This window comes from Bidens hawaiensis, unplaced genomic scaffold (assembly GCF_021521415.1).
Source record: "Bidens hawaiensis isolate Kalapana, Puna unplaced genomic scaffold, B.hawaiensis_p1.1 tig00039575_1, whole genome shotgun sequence".
In the NCBI taxonomy this organism is placed as follows: domain Eukaryota; kingdom Viridiplantae; phylum Streptophyta; class Magnoliopsida; order Asterales; family Asteraceae; genus Bidens; species Bidens hawaiensis.
Window position 1 is genome coordinate 6,466 of NW_027496965.1, and position 20,215 is coordinate 26,680.

At 36.5% G+C, this 20,215-nt stretch overlaps 1 pseudogene; it reads right to left on the reverse strand.

Moving 5' to 3' along the window:
• Positions 1-12,679: 12,679 nt before the first annotated feature.
• Positions 12,680-13,841, reverse strand: LOC143591319 (uncharacterized protein At5g39865 pseudogene; annotated as a pseudogene).
• Positions 13,842-20,215: the final 6,374 nt, after the last annotated feature.

Consider the following 20,215-nt stretch of genomic DNA (forward strand, 5'->3'; position numbering starts at 1 on the left):
CATATTGGTTTGCAAAGCCCTAGATCGCGTTTCCATTTTGATATTATTTTGACACAAGTTCATCATCGATTGTAGATATTGTCCACCTTTTTAACTTGACAAGTGTTTTGATGTTAACGTGATACAGTTAAGGTTCATTTAAGCACGGTACTTATGTGGTCCCCACTTAGTCAGACATGTTACGAATTCCATCATATATCGGGCCTAGTTTGTGTTGACATATCACCTCAACTTGACTTAAACCTTTCTTAGTTGATCACAATACTCTTATTAACATACTTGACACTTTGTACTTTGTACACTAGACACTTTGTACTTTTGAATCAATCTAGAAAGATTAAAATAAAGCAGAAGTTCAGGCCATAACAACCAGGTCGGATAATACCATATTATCGCGCAAAGAAAGTCCAAGACTTGAACAAAATATAGAAAATAAAACAAAGCAGAAGACTCAGGGCCTTAACAATCAGGTCGGATAATACCATATTATCGCGCAGGAGAAAGTCCAAGGCTTGAGTCATAAAATAAATCAAGAAATAAAGCAGAAGTTAAAATTCTTATAACTGACTCTTTTTCTTTTCTGACTCTTTTGTTTTCCTTTTTCTTGTTTTTCTTGACGCTTTACTTGACTCTTTTCTTGACTCAATCAAAATTAAAAAAGTTGACACATATTACATAAGATGACTTTGATCAGGTAAATGGAGGCTTGGGTATGACATATGTAATTACATTTCTTCCTTCATTGATATGACTTTAACGGAATCATGCAACCACTTCATAAACGTATAGCCACTAGCATCGGTAATATTTTAAGTTTATATCACCCAACACTTACTTGTTTGTCAATCCTATCCATGAGTGACCTTGTAGCCTTTTGATTTACTCTTTTCACGCGCTAGGATCATTACATACCAATGTACTATCACTTTCCACAAGGTCGGATCAAATTCTGAATTGAAAATTTTAAAATATCCAACTCACTCTAAACAGGAGCTCCCCTCTAAACGGGATAATTATTTTTGAATTTTCTTAAATATATCTTAAATAGGAGTAATGATGAAATTAATATTATATATATAAAATAAATCTTTTGTTAAGTCAAGTGACTCGATTTTTGTTTTTCTTAAAGTAAATTGAAAATCTTTTTGTTGAGTTAAAGTTAACTCATTTTCTCCCTCTAAAATTGTGACATATTTTTAAAAATATTTACAGTTTAAAATAAAAGATAAAATTTACTCCAAAGAAATCATGCCAAATGACTCAACTAGAAATAAAAATCGGGCACGACTAAAAGCTTTGGTAAAGAGATCTGCAAAGTTAAAATCAGTATGAACCCTTTTTATTTTGACAAGCTTACGATCAAAACAATCACGAATAAAGTGTATTCGGATGTCGATGTGCTTAGTCTTTGAGTGCTGGACTGGGTTTTTAACAATTGCAACGGCAGCCTCATTATCACATTTGATCGTTGTATCATAGAAATTCAAACTGTAATCCAGCAGCTGATGCTGGATCCAAATGACTTGGGAACAGCAACTGGATGCGGCGATGTACTCGGCTTCTGCTGTGGAAGTGGACATAGTGACTTGTTTCTTACACTGCCATGAAATCAACCGGTCTCCTAGGAATTGGCATCCTTCCGATGTTGATTTTCTGTCTAAATTGCATCCCCCATAATCACTGTCAGTGTAAGCATGAAGTTCTAAGGGGGACTCCTTTGGTACTAGAGTCCTAAACGTGGTATTCCCTTCAAGTATCTGAAAATACGCTTGACAGCGGTCATGTGGGATTCTCTTGGATCTGACTAATATCTGGCACACTGACAAACAGGGAACACGATGTCCGGTCTGCTTGCAGTGAGATACATCAGTGAGCCAATCATGCACCTATACAGGTGCTGATCAACTGGCTTTCTTGATGGATGAGGAGCGAGAACAGGTCTTGTAGCGATTGGAGTCATGAATGCCGTTGAGTCCTTGAATCCAAATTTCTGAACAATGTCATGAACGTACTTTTCTTGGTGTATCAAAGTCCCGCCCTTCTTTTGTTGAACTTGTAGGCCCAGGAAGAATGTCATCTCCCCCAAGGAACTAATCTCAAATCGCTTCTGCATAATCTCAGAAAACTCCTTGCATAGATTCTCATTCGTGGACCCGAAAATAATGTCATCAACATACATTTAGACCAGAATCAGATCACCCTTAACCTTCTTGACATAAAGAGTTTGATCGACAATTCCTATTTTGTACCCATTCTTCAATAATGGTCAGCCAGTGTGGCATACCAAGCACGAGGTGCTTGGTGAAGACCATAAAGTGCTTTATCAAGTCGATAAACATGATCAGGATGATCTGGGTCTTCAAAATCTGGAGGTTGACTGACGTAGATTTCTTCTTTCACCTTCCCGTACAAGAAAGCAGTCTTCACGTCCGTCTGATATACTTTGAAGTTCATATACGATGCGTCGGACAGAAAGATACGAATTGCCTCTAATCTGGCTACAGGTACATAAACTTCATCGTAATCAAGTCCTTCACGTTGCTAAAGCCTTGCACAACAAGCCGGGCTTTATTTCTGATGATAACCCCCTTGTCGTCCTTTTTATTTCGGAACACCCACTTTGTTCCAATCGGTTTCTTCACTAGCTTCCAAACATTCAGCTTCTTGAACTGTAACAGCTCCTCTTGCATTGCTTCAACACAAGAATTCTCCTTCAATGTGACTTGATAGTCCTTGGGCTCGACCTGTGAAATAAAACAAGCAAAAATACATATGTTAATGTTACCAGAAGTACTGCGTGTTTGAATGCCAGCAGACGGATCTCCAATGATGTTTTCAGTCGGATGTCGTCGGTGGATCGGTAACTGAGGAATTTGTTCGACATGCTCGACTGGTGTTGCTTCAAGCTCGATTGATAAGCTCTCTATGGGATGAAAGACAATAGTCACATTGACAGGGGCATGTGGTTGAGAATCAGTGGCATCTTCTTATTGATTAACCAGATGTTCTTGAGCAATGGGACCCTCCCATAGGTTGTCATAGAAAGGCACAACGATGGCTGGAACTGAAGTAGAGTCGGTGTTGCCAGAAGCTTCATTCTGATGTGGTTTAACCTGAACATTTGATGCACCAGCCTCCTCAGAAGGACCTTGATTTTCTTCTTCTAAAGGAGGTGTGGGAACAGACTCCACCACACTAGGTCCTTCTGGAGGATTTACCGCTTGATCTGTCTGATCGTTTTCAGCATTGTCAGCTGACACATATGAATTAGTATCTGAATCATCGGTGTCTTCGACAATGGGTATTTCAGTAGTGTGTGTGGGTTCCTGAACTTCATTAACCGGGGCTGGTTGATTGGCCACGGGTGGAACATTAAGTACAGGTGCAGGTGTAGCTACTTGAACATCTTCCAGACCTCTCAAAACGGCACGCATCAAAATTGACTGATCATCTTCAGGTTGAGCAGGAACAGGAGAAACAGGGGAAACCGTTGGTGCAACAGGTGTCACGTACATCCCACGAAACTGCTTGAACAAACTTTCATAGTCAAACATCCAGTCAGGACCGTTGTGTGCATCAGTAGGGTTTAATTCTTGCCAATCAATGTAGAATGATTCCAAGATTACTCTGGTCTTCTTTTTGTAGACACGATAAGCACTTTTGTCGGCTGAGTAGCCTACGAAATAGCACTCATCAGCCTTTTCAGCAAACTTGGAGGTTGAAATGGCATTTGTTTGGAGCACGGTGCAAGGACATCCAAACGTTCTAAAGAAATTAACCCTTGGCTTCGTTCCATAGAAGACTTCATACGGAGTCTTGTTCAATCTTTTGTTCAGAAGCACACGGTTCTGGGTAAAGCAGGCAGCATTGACGGCTTCACCCCAGAAAATCAATGGAAGCTTTGAATATGACAACATTGTTCTTACAGCTTCTACCAGTGTACGGTTTCGCCTTTAAGCCACCCCATTTTGTTCGAGAGTGTAAGGTGCGCTGAATTGACGAAGGATTCCCTTGTTGTGACAGAATTCATTCACCACCTTGCTGCAGAATTCTGTTCCATTGTCACTTCTAATACATTTGACTCTTTTCTCTGTTTGATTCTCAACCAACACAATGAACCTTAGCAGAAACTGAGATGTTTCATCCTTATGCCCTAGCAGAAAAGTCCAACTGAAACGCGAGTAATCATCAGTAATAACCAGGCAATAGGCTTTTTGATCTATTGCCAATGGTTGAATTGGACCAAAAAGATCCATATGTAACAGTTGAAGAGTGGAGTTTATGGAATTGACGGTCTTGGGTCTGTGAGGGAGTTTGTGTTGTTTGCACTTAGAGCAAGATAAACATTTTTCAGCACAATGAAAGGATTTTACAGGCAAACCCCTCACGTGGTCACCTTTATCCAACTTGTTCAAGTTCTTAAAGTTGACATGACCCAAGCGTCGATGCCATAGGGATGAGTCGTTCTCCGAGGCCTTGGACATCAAACAAGAAGTAGTACGCATGGAATAATTACTTCTCATGTCCAGAATGTAGGCATCATTATGCCTCGGAGTACGCAACATAATCCACTCTTCAGGGACTTTAAAACCTGGTTTAAGAATAAGATACTCATTTTCTATAAATAGAGTTGAGAAAAGCTTATCACAGATTTGGGAGACACTGAGCAGATTGTGGTTGAGTTCTTCCACAAGATTGACTTCATCAAAGGTCAATGTACCATTTGAGACCATTCCTTGTTTCGTGATTTCTCCTCCTACGTCACCAGCAAAGGAGACATGTCCGCCATCGAATGGTTTAACATCAAACAGCAGGAACTCATCTCCTGTCATATGATTCTTGAAAATTTAGTCTATTGGTGAATCAGAATCTAAAGAACAATCCCTTGAGGAACTTGAATTATGATTTCCTCGGTTTTGGAAAGGTTTTCTGAATTGCCTTCATTTTGGTTTGGACTTAACAACAAAGTCCTCGGTGTGTTTCTTGTTGAAAACATTTGAAAGGCCCTTTGGCTTTTCAGCTTCCGAACCCTTTGCTAACCGTTTCTTTCTTTTTGGGTTAGCCAAAATGGTTTCTTTGGTTTCTTATCACTTTTGGGTTTGAAATCCGTCTCACTGGCAGCGGAGTGAGTTTGGTTAGGCATTTTCTTAGCTTTGTGATCAACCTTAGGAAATGCCTGACCAAACGCACTGTTTAGTTCTCTTTGTTGTTTGTGCCAGTTCTTGCAATGTCTCGCAAGATGAGAAGGATTTCCACAAACAAAGCAACACTTTCTTTGGTTGCATTTATAGATATCTTGATCACTGAAGTATGTGTGATGAAGTGATGTAGTTGGGTTAACATGTTTGCAACCTCTATCTGACTGATAATTATGAACATTTGAACGTTGAGTAGCAAAATAATTTGAATGCCTAGGTTTTTGTCTAGAGTAGTAGTAGGCCTATCAAATTGATCATAGTGTTGAGAACATAATTTGTATTTTGAGAAAATGAGGTTTTCTTAGGTGGCACATATTTACAGGAAGTGATTGGTTTTTCATTTTCAAAAATTGATTCTTCTCAAATTCTCAATATTATGATCAATTGATGAGCAACTAGGACTAGTCCGTTCGTCAACCTTAGCTTCGATTGTTTCATCAAACACTGTTTCACAATCTGAATCAGATGTAGAACATTCAGTTTCATTAAAAACATCTTTACGACTTTCATCACTAGAAGTTTCACAAAATACAACTTTTGATCCTGACATTAAACTTCCCAACATAGATTCACAAACTTTATTACAAACTGGATTGTTAATTGTTTTGGTTAGATCCACACAAGATTCAAAATGTGCTTCTAATTCTCCTTTTAGCTTACAACCCAAATTAACCTTCCCACAATCACCATTGATTACATCACCTGCTTCACAAGACACATTGATGTTAGACTCATCAAATGATTGAACTGGAGCAGCAGTTTTTGACACTGCAGGAACAAACTTCACTGGTTTTGGTATTCTACCAACCCCATATGACATTTCTTCGTCGGGAGAAGTATTATAGCTAAAGTGGGGCAAACTGGTGTAATTGTCATTCAAAAGTGGAGGTAAAGCAGTGTAATCGTACCCCAGCCCCGCTTTTACTTTATTACTTCTCTGGGCTCCAATAATATCATCTAACCTCTCAGATGATGTTTCAAACTTTTCGACTATCTTTTCTTGTTTCCTTTTATCACAAGCATCAAGTTTCAAGCTTTCAGTTTCATCTTTTAATTTTGAAATTGTGTTTTTATAATATATTACTTCTTGCTCAAATTGAAAATTTTCAATTCTAAGGTTTGCTACATTATCACGGTGAGTTTCAATCTTTTCAACGTAAATCTTGTCAGATTTAACATATTCAGCATTTAATTCTCGAAGTTTTGAATTTTCTTTCAAGACTTCATTTTGATGATATCTATAATATGTAACCTTATCAATGTAAGCTTTAGAACATAAATTGCTAAGTACCTCATCGCTAGGTGATGCCTCTAAACTTGCAGCTAAAGATGAAGATGCTTCGTGGTTTGAAGTAAAATCCATTCCTGCCATGTTGAGGTGGTTCTGCAGCTCTTGAAACTGATCATCCCAATCCATACCAGCCTGGACCTCTGTTTGCGAGACAAGGTCCCTTGAGTTTGAGCTTGAAGTGCCCTTATGTGGATGACCTCCAATTCTTGGAGCTAAGCTGCTTGACTTGTGCACTTCATGCTTCTTTCCAGCTGACTTACTAGTTTCTTTCAGTCACTTCGGTCACACGAATATCGTTTGCTGGTTTGGGAGGATTTGTGCACTCCCTTGAAAAGTGACCCTTTTCACCACAGTTGTAACACCGAAGCTTCTTTTTATCAAAACCAATCAATTTCCTGTCAGAGTCCTTGAAGCTGTCTTTTCCATAAGTCTTCATGAAGTTTGTGGCTCTGTGTACCGCCATGGCTATTTGGTACTTGATATCCATCTTCTTGAGATCCTTCTGGTTGATATCTTTTAGATCTCCAGTCTCAAATTCTGGTGGCAACAGATTTCCTTGCCGTAACTCTTCATGACTTGACAAGAATGCATGAACTAGTGATACATTTGAGTCATTCAGCATTGGGAGTGCTTCACAGTAGCTGGAACTTTTGCTTTGCTGAATCTTTGACGAAGATGAGATCCCATGAGCTTTCAATGCTTGTTCAACTGCACTATCAACTTCCTTTTGAAACGAGCTTGAACCAGATGATGTGGACTGATTGCCGGTTGAGATAAATGCTGTTGTCTGTGGTGGTACACTTGATAAGTACTTTGGAGTGGTCACTGGATACATATTCTGCTAGGTTTTGCTAATGAAAGCAGTTGGCATTGATGAGGCAGTGTTCACCCCAGCTTGATTTAGAGAACTCAGATGATTGTTCATTCTCATTGCTCATCCATTTCAAATGATTTGATAATGGAAATCAAATCAGTATTTGTCATGGCATTTAGGTTGGTGGTTCTCTTGATTGTCACGGTGTTGGTACTCCATCTGTACGGCAAAGAATTCATCAGCTTGTGGTTGATTTCAGAGTTCATGATGTTGACAGTAGCAGCTCTGATTTTTACCATCAACTTTTTAAATCTCTTTATCAAGTCCAACACATTCTCACCTTAACGATGGTTAAACATATTGAATTCTTCTTTCAACAATGCTTTCTTATTTTCCCTTATCTCAGAAGTGCATCCCACAAACCTTTGGCACTTGTATGTTCATGAAGAGTCTCAGTAATCTCATTGGAAAGAGAAATAGTGAGAGTGAGGTATGCCTTCTTGTCTTGCTCAATCAAGGTCCTATCATTTTGATCTTAGTTTTCAACTGGTTTTGGTCGTTCCCCATTTGTAGTGGCTATCATGGGAACGTGAGGACCTATCTCAAAACATCGCATTAACTCAGAGTCAATCAATGAGATAAAGTTCATGAAAAAATCGGCAAAGTTGTCATCTAAGATCATGTACTTTGGAGGTTTTGTAGGTGTTCCTACTTGGTTCTCGAGCAACAAGTAACCCTTTAACAACTCAGAATCAGTACTCGTCATGGCTACACAGTCCGAAACACTTAACAGTCCTTAAACAGTTCAAAATCTTAAACGAACAAGAATTTCCCGCGAAACGGGCTTATGCGAAGTGAAACTGTTGTTCTAAACGAAGCGAAAAACACAAGCGAAGCGAAACCAATTACGAAGCGAAGCGAAATGGCTGTGCGAAGCGAAACAGTTCCAAGCGAAGCAAAACCGTGTTTATGCGATGCGAAACTGTTCCAAGCGAAGCGAAACAGTGATGCGAAGCAAAACGCAATCTCAAGCGACGCGAAGGCTATGCGATGCGAAACATCGTGCGAAGCGAAAGGGTCATGAGAAGCAAAATTCTTAAATCTTCCAGAAACAATCTTTCTTGGTATCTGTCCACCTAATCTTTTCAGTTTGGTACAACAACTTTTCAGTACATGCGAAGCGAAATTATAAACTGTCCATTTTTAGCAACTTTTGAGTTTTTGTTTCTTGAGTTTTAACAACTTTTAAACTTGTAATTTCTACCAAGAACAACTTCTAGGTTATTTTTATGAACTTTGAATCCGATTCTTTTTGTATTTTTGTAGTTTTCTTGCAAGAACACTTTGTCTTCTACTTTCTCAAGATCAAAACCCAAGATTGTGATCCAAAAACCTCAACTAGTGAGCCGAAGCTCTGATACCAATTGTAGGTCCCAACGCGGGTGGATCTAACAACATGTCTTGGATCAACCAAACTTAGTGCTAGCGGAAATCACACCAAGTCACCTATTGGTCTCGGATCTTGAGTTTATTTTCAGGTGGAGAGGATGTGAGAAAGAGAGGGAGAGCTAGAGAGAAAGTAAGATAGATGAGTTAAGAATTTTGCTAAAAGATTTTGTTTCTCATGGCATGCTCCCTATTTATAGGAGAGCATGCATGAGAAGTGTTATATTCATCATGTGCCCAATGAGCTTGTTTACAAGTGTGGCCTTGGGCACAATATATACAAAACGACTTTGATAAGCCCAAAACATAAACAACCAATACAAAAGACTAAACATATAAAACGGGGCCTAACACTTTTCAAAATGTGTGACAAGAAAATATGACACACACAAAGTGACATTAAAAGCACAAACTTACGTGGCTTAAATGCTAAATGCCACTATATGTTTCCAAGAAATTATGGCATACGCAAGATGTTATTAAATATCTAAATTTTAATGACACTAATACTAAATGCCATTATAAGTGTATTCAAAGCAAATGTTGCCTATATAAAGTATCATTAACACCTAAATTTGTTTGGCACATCAAATGCTAAATGTCACAAAAAGGGTGTGCAAAGCAAATGTGGCATAGGCAGAGTGCCATTAAAACATAAAATAGTGGCATAAAAGCTAAATGTCATTAAAAATGTGTGCCACTAAATGATCTGTTTTTTTATTTTTTTTTTGTAGTGAACAAAATCGAGTCTTGGTGTATTTCTTGCTTGTTGAGATGCTCGAACACCAACAATCTCCGGTTTTTCCTTGGATCTTGGTCCGAAATGGTGGAGAGTATTTGTGTGTGTGTTTTGAGTGTTTATTGGTAAAAATGGAAAGTGGCTTGAGTTTTAGGGTTTAAGGGGTATTCATACTCCATAAGCCCATGGACCTTAGGCCTATTGACACACTAAGTCCATGATTTATTCTATGTCCATCTCTATTTAAGCCTACCGCCCACTAAGTTATTTTGTTATTTATTTAACGTCAATTAAACATTCGTAATTAAATAATAAAATTTATTTAATTATTTTTTTATTTATTATTTAGAAGCGCCGGATGTTATACTTACCAAACAAAATACCAAAAGACAAATGCCATATGCCACTAAAAAACCAATTTTAGTTTCATTCTTGATCCAATCTTGAATCAGTCACAACCAAATTTAGGGTCTGATATCATAAATCGAAACAAAGCTAAACACCGAAAAGTTGATAGCACGCATCAACCTCAAACAAATCGAAGCATTAAAGAAGTCAAATGGATAAGAAATCGAACCATCTCTTGGATGAGAGTACACTCATCCTCATCAAACCAACAACGTAAACCAAATAAAAAGCACAGATTAAGTAAAAAAATATGTAAAAATTATAACAAAAGAAGGCTCATATAATAGACTATCATCATAGCCATAAACATACTCGTTCTGTATCATCATCAACAAAAGAAGCAACAACCTCTATCACGTAGATATAGATTCAAACCATCATCATAGTCACATTTTTGTTTATGATGTTAGTGTAATGTTTGCTTTTTCATCTCTTTGTTCACCGAACTATCACTGCCATGTAAACGATCGTTGGTCAACAGGCGCCGGTCTCACCTCCACCATCACCTAGGGTTTCTAAATGGAACCCGGCAACACCGAGATAATCAGACTGTCATGTACCTCCTTGGTTGTTTTGAAAACGGAAACAGGCAACGCATACACAACAGTTCAGGCAAACACCCTTCAAAAAATGTTATGTTATAAATTTCTAAAAATATCCCTGATCTCATTTCCCAACTCTATCCTATTACTTTTTTTTCCTTTTTTACTATTATCATTCACCTTTTTTTCTTCTTCATTATATACACCCCCCCACCCCCAGCTTTACATTCTGATTTGAAACGTTCGTTTGAAAAATCCTTAGCCGGGTTATTTAACTTTTATTTATTTTTTTCCTAAATTAATTTCTAGAAGCATTATATATTTTTAATATGAGATACACATTCAACATTCCTAGTTACGTAATTAAATAATCAATTATCTTATAAGTCTTATAACAAAACTTTATCAACATTGTCTAGTATTCTTGAATAACTATCATTCATGCTTTGCTGTCATAAAATCATGAATGTATGAATAGATACGATACACGTGATGCCAATGCCAAGTGAGAGCAGGTACATACATGAGGCACCCACATATTTTGGCACAAAATGATTGTATTGTGTTTTAATGTGTTTTCTAGCAATTAATCTTATCTTAATGTCCTTGTTTGAGATCAAGAAAAGTTACTACGATCCCAGAGTTAGTACAACGGTTTTGTTCAATATTCATCACTAACAATGGAAAACACATGTCTTGTCTATTGCGATCGGTCAAAGTATTAGAAATGAGTTATTGTTGTTGTGCATGTTGGGTGTCAATTGATTATGATAGTTAATGGAGGAACCTTCATGATTTTGGATGTTTGCATATATGGATGACAGGTGTATGGGACCGAATATGAGATTGATAAAACAAATTTACAATTTTGAGTATGATATGTATTAGATGATACATGATCTAATTACAGAAACAATGCATACTCAGAATTTTTTTACTTTTATTTTCCCTAAACATTTGTCAAATAATACTAATTAATTCTGGTAGTTTTATAGATGAAAATTAACTTTAACTTTTCTTTTAAGATACAATTTGATCTATATTTTGTATATCATGAAATCTGAAATTATTTAGGAATTTATTTCACAATCAAATATAATATTTATGATACCTAATAATATATACAGTTATATGTTCAAGTTATTCAACAATCAAAGACAAAAATAAAAAGGATAAGAAAATTTTATAAAATAAAAAAAAAATCCCTAAAAAATTAATAACTCAAAATATAAAGAAAAACAAAAAAAAAAGTAAAAAACTTTTCCTATAGTTATAACTAGTTTTTTTAACCCGGCGCGTTGCCGAGACAACTGGTAAAACCCCTGCGTTGAAACCCATGCGTTGATAAAACTCAAGCGTTACACAGTAAGTCGGCGCAAATTCGATCGGTGTCAGTTACGTTCGCAATGGAAAAACAATCGAAGATGTAGATGGAGGCGTGTGCAACTACAATCAAAAAGAAAAATGGTAGCAGAGACACATATAAGAACATGTGAAAGTAAATACACGCATACAATGACTTCTAAACCTTGTTAGAAAACTTAGAACACAAGTCTATGTGTTGCTACATAGAGTGCAAAACCAAAAAAATATCCACTGTTGTGAACAACCAGATTCAAACTCTGGTTGCTACGGTAACAACCAAATGCCTTTATAGCAATCCACACAAGCTACACTATCAAAGAATTAGATTATGTCTTTATTCCACAAATATGTCTTATATTTAAAAATATTAAGGAAAATTTTTTGTGATACCAAACTTTTCAATTATACTAATTAGATAATGATATGGATGGAAATTATCGTATTTTAATTTGTTGTTTTAATTTAAAAGCATCAAGCAAAAATAGTTAGAATGGTAAGAGAAAAAAGAAAAAAAAAGAAAATGAAATATATATACTTAGAATTACCAATGAGTAGCTTTTTTTTTCTTCATTAAAAATAAAAAAACAAGTATACCCAATATACAACAGAGTTTTTGCACTATAAAACCAGATTGAAGACACAATTTGATAATCAAATATGAGGTTAAATTTACCACCACACGTCCTATTGTCCTCATCTTTGGCCAACATCACATTAAATCTAAACCGAAATTGGAACACACTATCTTAACAACATTATATTATTAAATTTTCTTGACGCAGATATTTGTATATGCATTATCGTAGAAAACAAACATTTAAGCACTCATTGTTATATACAAATTAAAGTCACATGATACATCTCCAATTTACGATATACATATAGAAAAAAAGAACCAAATTTAATACATAACAAATTTTAAATACATAACTATAAACATTTATACGTTTAATCACAACAAATAGGACACCTTACGAGTCCATTTTCGTTGCAATCGGGACATCTTTGAAACCCACAATCGCTTTCTTCAGCATCTTCATCCTCACCAACATCAGAGTTTACTTCGTAATAAACTTTACAACTACCAGAACATGTCTCGCATGGTAAAAACCTTATATCCCCACAGACCTCACATCCTCCTCCGCCAACACCACCGTCACCGCCACAATCATCCACCATTTCACAACCATCTAACACCTTATCTAGCTGATATTCATCATGGAATCTTCTAATTTCATCAGCACCACCTATGTATTTCTTCCCCACAAACACCTTGGGCAACCCTCCACCATTATATGCATCACTCAATAACTCTTTAAGTTCGTCCTTGAATCCCGAGTGCATAGATACATCGCGTTCATCGACTCGAGCACCCGAGTTTTTTAGTATCACTCGAACATGACAACAATCTTCATATGTCTTTCTAACTCCCCTTAAGCTTGTAAAGTATAAAATCAACTTCTCTTTGTTATGCGATACGTTTTCATTTTCATCGGCTTGTAACGATTTCTTTGCATGATCATGCTCTTCCTTGATCAATTCCGGCTTTAGGTTAGCCTTGTTTGGAATATGATCAAAACTTGAGTCTATAGACGTGTCATTCGCATTTGAAACCGATGGCAATACAGGTTGATCCGGTTGAACAGAGCTTGAATCATCCAAACCTTCCATTAATTCCCACGTGTTAATCGTCTCGGGCTCACCCGGAGGTGTTAATATAGGCGTTTTCGGGACAACTTTATTAATCTTTTCATCAATCATTTTAGACCATGTCTTGGCTTCTATCAGCCCCACTGCAAAATCTTCACTTTTCTTCTGTGGGACGACCTTTGAATCTTGGTGAAACTGATTGGGCTTGGTGTCGGATTCGACGAGAAGGTAACCAAGCGTCGTGGAGGTGAGTGCGACGACGTGGTGGCCGCTGGAGTCTCGCGGAGGAGAGGGGTTCGGGACAGAAGAATAGCTCTTCCGTACCGGAGAATACTGAGCTTGACAGTTCCGGCATACTGATTCTTTCGATGATGTGCAACCCATTGCACCGGAACACTAACAAAAAGTAGGGGTTTTAATAAAGATATTTAACGTGCTCCTATGAATATGAATGAGCTGGTTAATGATGAAAAGGTGGAAGGGAGTTAATATAATATTATCTGGATCGAGTTGATGGTTTAGAGACACAGGTCATGTGTTGAAGAGAGAAACGAAGCTTCTGCTTCTCAAAACCCCAGAAGAAATTTATATGATCGAAATCATAGTGGTGGCTTGTGAGAGAGGAAAGAGAGAAGGTAACAAAGAATGAAGAAGAGGAGTGTGTGTTTTATAGTCCCTACTGAAGGTCTAATACATATGAATGCTCAAATGCATGTAGTTTTGTTATTTAATTGATTTTATTTTAGGTCAAGGTCATTTGTGTAAACTAATTACATACATTTTTCTATTATGAAAATAATGTAGTTTTTGTTTTTTTAATTATGCTAGAATTAAAATACGATTCAAAAAAATTTTCTTTGGTTGAAAAATTAATAAAATTTTAATATCTTGTTCTTTTTTTATTAGCGTCGTTGCCATTACAATGACCAGGAAGATCAACATCTCGATGCCATCACCTTCACAGTCGCCAGGACTATTGTCGCGACCTCATTTCCAACATTGTCACATACACCACTACTACGTGATGGTCTTGCTGGCAGAAACGATGGTTGTGATGACCTACGTCATGGGAGCTGACGGTGTAGGTGACAGAGACAAGGGTGGTGTATGAGGTGCGGGTAATAACAACGATGGCTGGGACATCAACAATGCGAGGCCGTACTGTAAAGACTAAGTTCGATAGATGTAATAACAATAATATACTTCAATTTCGTTGAAATGCGATGCATCTGGGAAGGGCGCCCCACTCAACACCTATATAAAATGCGTTGTTTTTTCTTTTACTATTATTTATTTTAGGCTTTCATTAGTATTTTTAATAGGCCTCTTAATATAGAGGAAGAAAAAAACATTAGAAATTTTAGAGAAAAAAGAAAAGGAAGAAAAGATAGAAAGAGCTTGTGTACTTGTAAGAAGAATCAAACATCGATAAAAACTAGAAAATGAGAACAAACGTTTAAAGAAGGCTGTAGGTATGAAATGGGCTAATAGTTAGCTACTAGCTGTTATGCAATTTATAAATATATATTACTTTTTTCATAAAAGTTCTCACTTGTCAAAACATTCTTATCATTTCTTTATCTTAAAATTTAAAATTACACTAAAAATCATTACATAATCTCTCTCCTATTCAATTAAATAAAACCTTTTTATACACTACTACAAAGTGATCAAAGGGTGCGATGTCAAAAAACCAAAAGGTGCAGTTCCATACATCAAACGCACCCTCTGAGAGTAATTAAATTTTAAATATAAATGGAAGCATAAGGTGCGTTTAAAAAGGCAGGTTTAAATTTTAAATAAAAATGGAAGCAAAAGGTGCGGTTCTTTTTTAATTTTTTCTTTTCTTTATTATGAAACCGCTATAATCCAAAATAGATGTCTTCTATGCAATTAGTTCTGAAAGCTTAATATACATCCTCTAGAGTTTTTATTAAATATATTTATTTATAAGTTAAGGATTTTTAAAGAGAATTGTATACCTTAGGGCTTAGACTTAACTTATTTAGGTCACATACCATAATGGTATTTCCCTTACATATATTATTATTATTATTATAATTATTATTAGCTTTTATATAGCTGTTAAACTGTGATCTTATTATTAATATTATTATAATTAGTAGTAGTTTTTATATAACTGTTAAACTTTGATTTCCTTTATTTTGCTTCATACACATGTACTTAGAGCCGAGGGTCTCTCTGGAAGCCACCTCTTTATTCCTTTGGATAGAGGTACGGTGTGCCTACATCCCACCCTCCCCTGACCCTACTTATAGCTTTGCTGTCGGTGGGATTTTACTGGGCATGATTGATTGATTGATTGATTGATTATTTATAAGTAGATAAGGTGGATGTAACATCTCGGATTTTTTGAACTCATATTCGTTTACGTTTAATCAGACACTGGAACATTTTAGATCTTTATTATTAATAAAAATAAATATTTATAAGTATTTAAGTTTCTTATGTTCATTTTATACCCTTCATACTTTATATGTTGTTCGTTTCTTATTTTATTCATCAAAGGTTCCTTAAATGCCCAATTAACAAACTACAAGGACCTAAATCTTCAAAATTGAATTTTCTACCTCATGGTGGCCAGAGCGCCGCGCGACGGCGGCCCTCCTTGTGGCCGCGTGGCGCGGGGAGAGGTCTGCATAGATCCATCTCTTGATTTCCATTCCTAATTCGTTTTTAGTATCCAAATCGCTTATTTTTGTCATAAATCGAATGAATTAAGGTAGGAGTGTTCTTCGGTTTATTTATTTGGATTTCGGGTTGTTTGGGTTTGAGGTCAAATAAATTTACCCAAAAACCGACCCAAATAAGTTCGGTTTGTTTGGGTTTCGGGTTGAACGGGTCGAGAAAATTCGGGTCGCGTTTCGGGTTTAAAAAAAATTATCCACCTTTAACAATATCATAAATTAAAAAACCATATTCCAAGTCGTTATAAAACCGTAATATACGCTCATATTCAACAATAACATATATTCTTTAGCAAAACATAAAATTTATCATACAAACATACATTAGATGGGATGTATGAGTGTTGTAACATGTGGATCAATACTTGTGTAGATTGAAGAAACATGCTCAATACATATTGGTTTAAATACTACACTATTTAAGTTTTTGAATGGAAAATACATTCTCAACATGCTTTATAGATCCAATATTAATTGGAGTCTAGAGAACAGCCAAACAAGAATACATAAGGCCACTATGTTACTTTAGCGCTAAACTACCCTATAAAATTTAGGGATGCATGCATCGATGTATTATACTTCGGGTTATTCGGGTCAACCCGAACTTGGGTATTTCAACCCAAATATGTAACGTCCTAGTTTCGATAATAAATAAATAAATAAAATATCGCGAGTTGTTTTAGTTATCGTGTTATATGACGTCATTTAAATCAATTAAATATTGAAAATGGATAAGGTTAAGAGAGGCTAATGGACTTAAGGATGATTATGTTCCTAAAAAGCCTTTGGGATTTGCCTATTTAAACCTTAAAAACCTTAAATTGTAACGTCCATAAATTTCTGATAAAAAGGGTTAATCTAGTAGCATTGTGTTCACCTTCAGGCTTGACCCGGCATTCTTCCGAGAGCTCCTGGCCACCCTCGTAAACGTTTCTCACTTAACTTTTCTTACAAATTCGATCATTAGTAAAGTGGAGGGGCTAGGATGTATTATTATTATATTATAATAAAAAAAAATAATAAAACCCTAAACCTAGCAGGTCCGATCGGCGCCCTCCCTCCCCCTCTCTTCTCGATTTTCGTTCAAGACCAGCTCGTTCCGGCCATCCAAACTTCAATTACAGGTCGGTATTATATGTATACATCTTTTTCACCTTAATTCATCCTTATGGCGTGTTTATTCGTCGAAATTCGGTTGTTTTTAGGCTTGTCAGGTGGCTGTCCAATTGGGCAGTTTCGGGGCTGTTTTGGCTAAGGTTTTTGCACCACAAACTTCCTAGGTATGTCACTTACAACATACCAAAATTTCATGGCCAATGGAGGTGTTTAGGTCGGTCAATCGATTTTAGTTCGAAAACTATGGTTTATCGGGTGTAGGATTGGCAATTGTTGAGTTTGATGCGTTAATCGATCGGATGACCGACCGAATTAGTTTGTACAGCCCTAGGGGGGTTTAAGGGCTGTAGGAAAATTAAAATTTTGATACTCGGGGCTGTTTTGGTTGGTGATTGGTCAATCGAGTCGGCGGTGCGCGAATTTTCGTTTAAATGTTAAATTGAAAGTTGTAAAAAGGAACCGTCAACCCTATCAACTCAGGTGACATAATTATGATGTAAGAAAAGGTTAAGATGGGAATTTGGTCCCTTTGGGGCTGATTCGTTTGACAATTTGTTTTAAGATTTATTACGCGCGTATTCGACTCGATTTGATTACCGGCGGGTGAGTTGTGCATCATGGTTAGCCCCCGCCATAATCGTAGAGTGGATTTGGTTAGTTGAGGTTTTAGGGGCTGAGGTAATGTAATTGGGTTTGGGTTGGGCCTCGGCCCAAGTTGTTGGGCCTTGGGCTAAGTGGTTGGCCCTTGGGCCAAGTGTTAGGCCTTGGGCCAAGGTGTTGGGCCTTGGGCCAAAGTGTTGGGCTTGAACGGCCCATTAGGCAAGAGTGTTTTTACGGTCCAGTTTAGTGATGCGTTGCGTGCAATTTACAGGCCCTTGCTTGTGAGTGAGTACTTAGGGAGTCCTTAGCTCGTTATTGGTGTTTGGTTGACCTCAGGTGAGTTCATGATGCCCTTTTTACTCTTTTTACGTTTTGGGCTAGCATACACACCGAAATCCAATTTTATACGATTTTACCCGTTACAACTATTTGAATGGTATTACACGGTCTAACTCGTGATTGTGCATTTTGAAAGTTATATTTGAATTATTTTACATGCTCTAGGATATTTTAGACTTGTTTATGGTCTTGTATCCTTTAAGGTTACATACATTATTGATGGTCTAGACTCGAGGATGTTAATAGACTTGGTAGAAATTGAATACGAGTAGACCTATTTACTTGGTTCACGTTGGGATGTTTATATATATATATATATATATATATATGTATGTATGTATGTATGTATGTATGTATGGAGGTATGTATGTATGTATGAGTATGTGTTACCTTATAGCCTACGGTTATGCGATGATATTTAGTTCCTCGTGACTAAGAATGATGTGAGTAGGCATATTGATGTGTGTGTGCATGGTGATCACGTTCGGGTCAAATATATAACTCGGGTGTTCAAATCCCGTGGTGGAGAGGCCCGTGTGGCGTGATCATCATTCTGGCGGGTCAAATATATTACTCAGGTTTTAAAATCCCGTGGTGAAGAGGCCCGTTGAATGTTGAGCCGTGATCGGGTCAAATATATATTACTCGGGATGTACCCATGTTTGAGAGATGGACTGTTGAGGCATCTCAAGTTTTTCCTGTAATCTACCATTTTAATGTTTGTTTATATCTAACGGGCCATGCCTAAATGATAAATTGTAGTTTGACTAAAATCGTCAAAGATAGTAACTAAAACACCCTTTGAAGCCAACATGTTAATATTCTGCTAATGTAGACATGTACCAAATCTGCTTAGATTATGACCCATTAACAAAATTTGTTTCTAAATGATATTTTGTGCTACAACTTGCGGTTTGACTTGTGAGAAAAACCGTAAAAAAATTATTTTTTTTGTTCAATTTGCAATAACATTTAAAGCTTGTGACCCAAAATTGCCTAATACCAGAAATACCCTTGACAAGCAAACGACCAGCCTACTTGCAAATAAACTATAATATGTAGCTGACATGTTTAACTCATTAATGTTTGTTTGTTTACGACCGTGAACCGTTTGTTTAATATTGTTAATGAACGAAAATAAACGAACAAGGATACATTCATTTTCTTAATGAACACACTTGCATATATTTTTAAGCTTCATTTTATTAATGTAGCGTTATGTTTTGTTAGATGATTTTACGGGCCGGGTTGCGACAAAAAAGACATCGGTTCGTGTAGCAGGAATGAAGAAGTTGGTTCGGGTTGTAAGAATGAAGATTTAGGTTCTAAAAGGTTTTGTGTATTAATTTTAATTTTAAACATATGTATATTTGTGGTACAATTCTCTTTGGGTTTTATTGAAATTTATACTGGATTTATGGTTTTCTGCAAATTTAGATTAGGTTATATATATAATATTATTTGTTTTCTGAAAATAAAAAAAAATCAAAAGAAGCAGAAGATGCGGTCAACAAAGCAGCATCTTTTGATACAAGCAGGTTCATATAAGAAAGGTGCATATTAGGAGGTTCATATTTAATTGATTTGGTGCAAGCAGAAGATGCGGTTCAAATTTAAAAGAATAGAAGGTGGGGTTCCATTTTAGTAAAAGATGCCACGGTATAAAGTGCGGGCCTTGGCTCGCACCTTTTAGCCAAAATCACCGTATCTTTAGGGTTCTTCTGTACTAGTGATACCTTTATTATTATCTTTTCTATTTACTCCACTAACAACCATATTCAACAAATATTAAAAAAATTATAGGGAATAAACAATAGCTTTTCAAATATGCAGAAAAATCAGTGTATTTTTTCTCTTCTCGTACAACACCCTAAACCCCTCTTACCAAAAAATAATGGATACGATGTGAATGATCTAATTGATTCATTTTTAAGTACTTGTATTGTAAATTGGTTTATTAATTGTAGAACTGGTCCTCATTTGGTAAGGAGATTTACAA